The sequence below is a fragment of the Galeopterus variegatus genome, unplaced genomic scaffold (genome assembly GCF_000696425.1).
Source record: "Galeopterus variegatus unplaced genomic scaffold, G_variegatus-3.0.2 Scaffold8749, whole genome shotgun sequence".
NCBI classification, from domain to species: domain Eukaryota; kingdom Metazoa; phylum Chordata; class Mammalia; order Dermoptera; family Cynocephalidae; genus Galeopterus; species Galeopterus variegatus.
Window position 1 is genome coordinate 26,114 of NW_007734860.1, and position 8,887 is coordinate 35,000.

Sequence of the window (8,887 nt, forward strand, 5' to 3'; positions counted from 1 at the left end):
CAAAGAGTGGGGAGACAGTGAAGGGGGAAGGCTTGCTTACCCCAGCAGGCTGTGCTTTGCAGGTGCTATGCTGTGTCCACGGGCACACACTTATGGTTGGTTTGGCTAAGGAAAGCACGGATGGAAGATTGGAGGTCAGTGAGAAGGAGAGACGCTCCCAGTTCTGTGCCTGGGTGAGATTTATAACAGTAGCTCTTTCTCCTCTGTGTCTGCAGCAAACCCAGCAATGACCTGCCCTGGCTCTGGCTTTTGCCAGGTGACCCCCACCCCAGGGCCCCAGTAACAGCACTCCTGTTGTGTCCCTTCAGATCTAGGGTGGTAGTTCCACCTGTCGTTCATCTCTGGGTTGTTTCCCTGTTCTGCTTCATTTCTCAGCACCCTCCCTTCACCCATACAACTTTGGGACCAACTCCCTGTATGTGTCTGAAATACTCAGAGGTGTTTGTTTAACTAGTTGGACCCTTTCCTATAGAGGCTGATTCTAGAAAAGTTGTTATTGGTGGTGGTGGTGGAGTAGAGATGAGCATAAACTCATGAATATGATAAGTAGAAGAAAGACTATGCTGAAAGGAATGAATATGTTTGGAAAATGATGTTGGCTCCTAAAATGCTGCAGTGCAGGAAGGAGGTTAGTACTCACCAGCTTTAACTTGGGGAACCATCATACCTAGGCCTTAACACAGCAAAACCATAGGCTTCTTTCATGCAAGAATACAGTACTGCGCTCCCCCTCTGAGAACTGCTTCATGGCCAGCAGGAGAGGAAGGGGGTCCTGCCACTCAGGAAGCAGACAGGAGTCCTTGTGATAGTGAGGATGGGGGATGGAAATGCAACCTTCAAAATAGTTACTTGAAAGGGGTATTTCTAATCCACAATTCACAGGGTGACAGTGTTTGTCCAGTAAAACTTTAAGGAAAGATAAGTGTTTCGTTTGCTTGAATGCCCACTATGTATTATGCTATTTTAGGTACTGTGGATAGAGTAGTGAGCAAATAAAAAATGCCCTATATTTATGGAGTGTAAAATCTAGGGGTAGAGGGGTGGGGCAGACAAACAGACAATAAACAAAATAAATAAGTAATATATATGTTAAAATGGTGAGGTATGCTATAGAGAAAAATAATGCAGGAATGTGAACAGTAAAGGTTGGAAGCAGAGGGATCAAATTTTAAATAGGAAAGTCAGGGAAGGCTCTTAAAGTGGCATTTAGAGAAAGACCCAAAGGAAGTGAAGGACACAGCCATGGGTCTTTAGGGGACAGAGCATTCAGGCTAAAAGACAGGTAAGACTTAGCATTATCCTAGGGTGGGCTCTGAGAAACAGAGAGGACTTCAGAGGGAATTCAAGGTTTCTGGCCAGAGCCCCTAGAAGGATGGAATCATTATTAATTAAAATGAAGAAAAGATGAGATAAAGCAATTTTCTTGGGACTGGGGACAGGAAGATTAGGAGCTTAATACTTGGACATACTAAACTTGATAAGCCTATTAGATATTTAACAGGAGATGCCACATAGGCAGTTGCTTCAATGAATCTAGAATTTAGACAGAGAGATCCTGGAGTTGTCAGCATATCTACTCAAATACTATCTAAAGCCCCAAGGGAATGAGAGTGAGCATAGATAGGAAAATAAAAGATCGAAGATTGAGTCCTTAGTCCACTGACATTAAGAAGTCAGGGACATGAGGAGAAACTCAAAAAGAAGTTTGAAAAGTAGGGGAAATGAGGTGTGAGGCAAAACATAACGGATGGGGTGGGGGTGTCCTGAAATCCTAGTGAAGAATGTGTTTCAAGATAGGATGTGTCAAGCAGTGCTAACAGATGGACTCAGGTGAGGACTGAGGGCCTAGCATTGGCTCTGAGGTCACTGGTGATGGTGACAAGGGGAGTATCAATGGAGTGGCATGGATAAAATAGGGTGGGCTCAAGGGAAAGTGAAAGGGGAAAAATGAATGACAGTGAGTACAGAAAACACTTTCTAGGATAGTTTCTGTAAAAGGAAAGACAGAAATAAATGGTGCTAGAGAAGGAAATCGAGTTAAGAAGAATTATTTAAGGTATAAACTTAAATTTATAAATATTTTTAAGGTAAACATATTTTAGAAGTGAACAGCAAGTTATGTTGGTAAGAAAGATCTACTAAAGAAAAGAAAATCATGGTTTGGGAAAAAGAAGGGATGACTGTTACTATGACGTCTTTGGGCAGACTGAAGGAGGTGGCCCCAGGTGCACAGGTGGAGGTGCTGGCAGAAGCTCGGAGCACGCACAGGGCATTCATAATGCCAGGAGCAAGGGCAGAGTACACAGGCACAAATGAAGGTGGGTGAGTAGCTGTGGTGGGAGTTTGAAGTTTTTTTCTTGTGGGTTTTATTTTCTCAGTAGAATATAAAGCTCAGAAGGAAGAACCAAGTCACCAACTAAGGTGGAGGATAGAGGAAGAGGGATTGGAGGCTTAAGAACTGAAAGTATGAAATATTCCACTGGTAGAGTGGGAGAGAAATGGATATGGAAATATAATTTCCAGTTAGCATTAAGAGCCCACTTGAGATTAGCAGTTATGAATTTAAAGTGAGGCCATTCACACGGTTTTATGCTTTTCTTCAGTTGTGTTCAGTTGCACAGTTGCAGGAATCAAGTAGACAAAGAATTGGATTTAATTAGGGCTATGGTTTTGCCTGTGATGAAACTACAGAGTGGCAAAGAAGTCATGGATATATGCAAGGGAGAGATTATAATTACCGGTTACTGGAATTTAGAGTTGATGAGAAGGAGATTGAATCCAAGATGGGTCAGGAAAAATAACATTGATGTCGTTGATAAATTGTAGGTTCTGATGGGAGTTAAAGGAAGGTTGGAGGGGTGTAGCGGAAGAGTGGGCTGGAAAGATAACAGGTAAGGGGGTCAGAGAGTGTGTAATGGATTGAATTATGTCCCCCCCAAACTAACTGAAGCTTGAATTGTGTCCCTCAAGTTTTATGTAATAGAAACTTAGCCCCCGCTGTGACTAATAAGAGGGTGGGAAATCCTATTATGGCAATTGAAAGGTGGAGCCTTAAAGAGGTGATTGGGTTGTGGGACCATGCAGTAGTGAATGGATTAAAAATGGTGGTCGGGGCATAGTTCTGAGGGCTTTTAAAGAAGAGAGAAGAGTCTGTCTCTCTCTTTCTGCTCTCTCTGCTTCCACCATCTTACAATGTGAGACCCCTGGGTCACTGTAGTGACCACCTAATGGACTTTGGACTTCCCAGCCTCAGAAACTATAAGCTATAAATTTCATTTTCTTTATAAATCATCCAGTTTCAGGTATTTTGTTATAAACCACAGAAACAGACTAATACAGAGTATGATTCTGAAAACAGAATTTGAAAGGTACATAGTTTAGGTAATGACAAGGTCTATGGTATAATCATGGAAATAACTGAGGAGCACAGATAAGAGGAATACAGTCAGTGACACAGAAGGCAGGATATGAGAAGGATCATATTAGATTTACAAGGATATAGAAATCACCAAGAAACAGGAGTGGTATAAAGGAGAGTGACACTTAGCCAGAATCATCCTCCGAGATCAAGAGGATGTGGTCCAAGTGTGAGTCGGCAGCTGCAACAAGGAGGACTGGTGTGTGGAACAGCCAGATGATCTGAGGTTCAAAGCTGAGTGTTTTCATGGAGAAAGAAGAGAAAATAGCAATGAGGAGATAAGAGGATACCATCCCTCCTGCAAGCTCAGTGCATGGGAAAGAAGAGGGCTACCATTTGAAAAGGACATGGGGAAGTTGTATCCTCAAGAGAGAGCCAGGTAGAACATAAGGGATTGAGAATATAGATGTTTCTAATTATAGTGGGCCAGGAGTTCTAGAAGTCACAGTGTATAAGTTTTAGTAATTTGGAATAGTTAGAAGATATAGTCAGAAAAGGACTTCTTGGAATTTAGAATATAGAGAATGAGAAACAGCCTGGTGACCAGGACTTCTTGCATGGCTTTCTTTTGTTGAAACTAACTTTTTTTAACAACTGACTTGTAGCTGTGTCTAGTTATGGAGGGACTGATTTCTTATTGTGCGGCAAGGTGCGTAGGCATGAATACATATGTACTGGGTTGTGTTTAAGAGATAATCTTCACTGGGCTGTGATGCACAATGCCTAAGAGATAACGTATAGAAATTGGGTGGAAAGCTCAGGATGGTAAGATCTCTACATGGCAAGAGAAATTTGCATAAAAGTAGGAAGAAAGGATTAATAGAATGTAAAATACCAGATTTGAAATACCAGAGCCTGTCTAATATTACAGGGAATGCTCCTTCTACTGCTATGCCAAGGACAAGATGTCACACCCTGGTATTGGTAGTATAGATTTTGAGGAAGAAACTGACTTATATAGATTTTTGAGTCTTTACATGAGCGATAGATACATACTTTGAAAGTCACAAAAACAAATTTTTATTTTATTTTTTTACAAATTGGACTTAATTTCCACCTAAAGGTGGAAAAGATAATTCAGTCACTTTCAGGTAAATTCAGACAAATAAAAGATTACTCAAGTCAATTCAAGTAAAAGCTCAAATTTATAAACTTTTTTTTCTCCCCAGCTTTCTCTCTAGTGTCAACACTCTGAGGTTGGGGTATGGGGAGACACAGCTTCACTGCTGAGGGAGAGCCAGTGCTCTCACATTTGATTTTATAGCAATAGTGACTTGAAAACCATCGAGTGTGGTCTCCGTCAGCAGAGCAGTGTAATCTCTGGCAATCGCTATGCTCTCACCAGCTTCCAGCCCCCCTACCCAAGCAGTCCTCTAAGACTGCATCTCTACAACATAACTGTGAGATCTGTTGGGGACCAGTGGCCATCTGTCAACCCTTGCACAAGACCTGCTTGGGTGGCAGTGGGTACAGTGAATAGGAATCTTCAAATGTTTACTCAGCCACTCGAGCTTATAGGAACACACCTTGGGGTGTGGTGTCCTCTGTTGCTCTCTCTCTCAGGCTTGGCCATGCTCAATTAGAAGTGACAGTTCTACCCTGCAGTAGCTGCCCCTGATTACAGAAATATTTCTCCATGAGATTTGCTGTCTCCCTGGGCTTCACTTAGATATACTCTACGATCAGATCTCCAAATTTGAAATGGATTCTTCTATGTCACCTCATGCATTTGGAATAGAGTTGGGTATATGAGTCTCTTCCCCAACTCCCAACGACAAGCAAGAGTTCTCTTTTATGTCTAACATTCCTGTTTTTCCAATCACCCTACTCCCTATTCTGAGTTTAAATCATCTTCAGTTCATGAGGTCACAGGAACTTAGCCAGGGCAAGGAGAGGAAAACATTACTCACCAAAGTCACATGCTCTATTCCTGGGGTATGGAAGTTGACGCCCTTGTTTTTTGGCTCCCCATGAGGAAAAACATTGGTGGTATCATTGGATAAGATACATGGTAGGTTTTTACTTTCTCTTGAATTATCTATTTTTTGTTCTAGTGAAAAGCTTAAGTTGATAAATGAAATAATATGCAAAGCAATTGGTAAATGCTGTATATGAATAGAAATAATTGTTTTAAATTCTTGAGAATGAGAAAGAGATGGAGAGCAGATGGCTCATCTTGGTTTTGCTGGCTTTCAGATTGGTTCCAATTGGCAAACAATAGCCAGGGAAAATATTTGAAATCAAAATGACCCTCCTCTGCTTGTTGAGAATATTTTAGGACTATGTATACTCTGCAAGTCATGTTCACCGCTACAAAAGGACATAAAACTTGAAAAAAAATTCGGTGATTTATTAGAGTACTAGAAAGAGAAGAAAGCAAGTGGGGAAAAGATATCCACCACCAAATGGCAAAGATGCTAACAGAGGAAGAAGAGAGTCCGAGCACACTGTGGAATTTGAAGTTAAGGTGGCAGAACTTTTACCTGGGTGTGGGCAAACTCTACATGCATGATTTTCTAAGGACCAGAACTATGATCAAATGAAAAGTGAATCTTGAATTATGTATTTTGTTCCAAACACATCAAAGACAACATTATATCATTTTGGTACACCAACAATCTTTATGGGAAAATATTTTACCTTTTTATTTTCATTTTATTATTATTATTATTATTTGCTTTTACTTAAGCACAAAATCACTGTATTTTGAAATAGCTCTTCAGAATAAAATTAAAGCAGAAAGGTACATATTTGAAGAGTATTAATCAATTTATTTGGGCCTAGAAAAATAAAATGAAAAAAAAAAACATTCGAAGGGTAATTGGTAACATAAACTAAGTATTAAAGAGTGAAAACTGGCTCTCTCAGTGATCTTACTTGAGATTAATAAAAAGACAAGAGGGCTAATGGAGGCTAGAGACAGTGGCACTGCCTGTGCAGTCAGTAGGACAGAGTCTGAGTTGCTGCTGTGCCACTTCACAGCTGTTTGATATTAAGCAAGTCTTAACCTAACTTAGGTTCCACTACTTGCCTAAGTATCAGTTTCTTCTCCTGTAAAATGGAAATATTAGACCCTACTTAGTGATTTGCAGGAATGCAATGAAATACATATTATATCATTTAGCATAGTGTCTGGGGCACAGATTTAAGATTTTGCATCTAGTCCCTTCCAGTAAATTTGCTATGCAAAGGATTGATTTGATATCACCTAAACTATTAGATTTTTCTTATACACATTTGGGAATAAATTCAATAAAAAGACACATTTCCTCTGCTTTTTCTCACTTAATGACTGACTAAACCTGAAGGCCCAGTGTCTCATTGGAAGGAGGCTAGAAAAACTCAGATATTAGAATTTCCTTGAAATAAAAGATTTATTCCTTCTAACCTCCTTTGAAGGCTCACAGTCTCTCTAAGCAATTGGTTCTGTCTCTGATTTTGTATTTGTCATCGTTAGAAGTTATGGCAAGTATAAAGTAGTCCACCCCACCCCAACCTAATGGTCATTTTTACAGTAGGAATCTATTATTCTCCTCATGTTGTGACGTATCCCAGGACAGGGCATTGCATTGTGGGATTGGGATGAGGTCTCTAAAAAAACATGGAATCCTTCAAGATTTCACTTAAATGTGTTCTGTTCATGAAATCTTCTTCTTTAATCTTCTAGTTAGAATTCTAACATTCTCTTGGGTAGTTTCTATAGCTCAATTTTGCATTTATGTCTCACTCTGTCTTGTATTATTTTTGTTTTCTTACTTGTCAGTCTTCCTTAGGAGTCAATAACCTCTCTCACAGCCAGAACCAGTCTTTTGTTTTGTTTTGTTTTGTTTTGTCTTTTTCCGTGTCCGGCAACGGATCGCAACCCTCAGTGTTGCCCCCGGACCGGACCGGGGACCGGCAACGGGAGTGCAACCCTCAGTGTCGGTCCCGCGCCTCGCTCAGCCAGTGAGCAGGAACCGGTCTGTATGTGGGATCCGAACCCTCGGGCGGGAGCGCCGCCGCGCTTCCCAAGCGGCGCACTTATCCAGTGCGCCACCGGGCCGGCCCCAGCCAGAACCAGTCTTTTGTTTTGTTTTGTTTTGTTTTGTCGTTTTCCGTGTCCGGCAACGGATCGCAACCCTCAGTGTTGCCCCCGGACCGGACCGGGGACCGGCAACGGGAGTGCAACCCTCAGTGTCGGTCCCGCGCCTCGCTCAGCCAGTGAGCAGGAACCGGTCTGTATGTGGGATCCGAACCCTCGGGCGGGAGCGCCGCCGCGCTTCCCAAGCGGCGCACTTATCCAGTGCGCCACCGGGCCGGCCCCAGCCAGAACCAGTCTTATCCTTTACTCTTAGCTTTCTCACTGGCCCAACGTCCAGTCTTGCACTCAACAGGTGTCCAAACAAGGTTAGCCTGTATCAGTCAATCACCCTCTACAGAACTCTGAGACATGAGCATTTTGGTTACTGTTAATGTATCCATAGACATGCATGTCCTTAATTTGTGAATTGGGGAGGTTTTTCAGGTAACTGTAGTTATCTACAATCCCATTTGTAGGTAATTAAGAAAGATTGAAGATTGTAGAACCAGTGGGTCATTGTAGTGGATTGAATTATGTCTGCCCCAACCCCCCCGAAGCCTGAATTGTGTCCCTCAAGTTTTATGTAGTAGAAACTTAGCCCGCAATATGACTCTTAAGAGGGAGGGGAATCCTATTATGGTAATTGAAAGGTGGGGCCTTGAAGAAGTGATTAGATTGTAGGACCACGCCTAGTGACTGGGTTAAAACTGGTGGTCATGGGTGTGGTTCTGGGGACTTTAAAAGAAGAGAGAGGGGAGTATTTCTCTCTTCTCTCTTCTCGGCCATTTCACAATGTGATACCCTGCATCACTGTTGCCACCACAAAGACCTTCACCAGATAGGTTCCCTACACTTTGGACTTCCCAATCTCTGAAACTGTAAGCAAATATATTTTTTTTATAGAATACTCAGTTCTGTGTATTTTGTTATAAGCAACAGAAACGGACTAAGACAGTCATGTAATGCAGAAAGCACTTTCTGGTCCTGCTGGCATCCATCTCCTTGGCTGAGAAATGTCACAGACTGGTAAAGCTTGCCTCCAAGCCAAAGGAACATCTATTTACACAGTTTCAAATTTACATCTGCTTCTCAAATGCTCCTCTCCCTTCAGTCATGTTTTCCCACTGCTCCATGTAAATTCTTCTATTTTCAAATTATTGATCTGAAGGGGATGGAAGTAAGGGTCTTGCACAAAGAGAAAAATGACTTCGCGTATGCTGTTGCCTCAAATGTCTGACATTTGCAGTTAGCTGTTACCCTTCTAAAAATTAAATAATGTCCTTTTAAGGCACAAAACTGGAACTGTTACAAATTCTGATTTTTAAATAGCCATAGGTATTCTGGGCTGGATCTAAACATATTTTTCTTGGTGGGAAATTATTATGTCTTACAGATACCTTCAATACTAT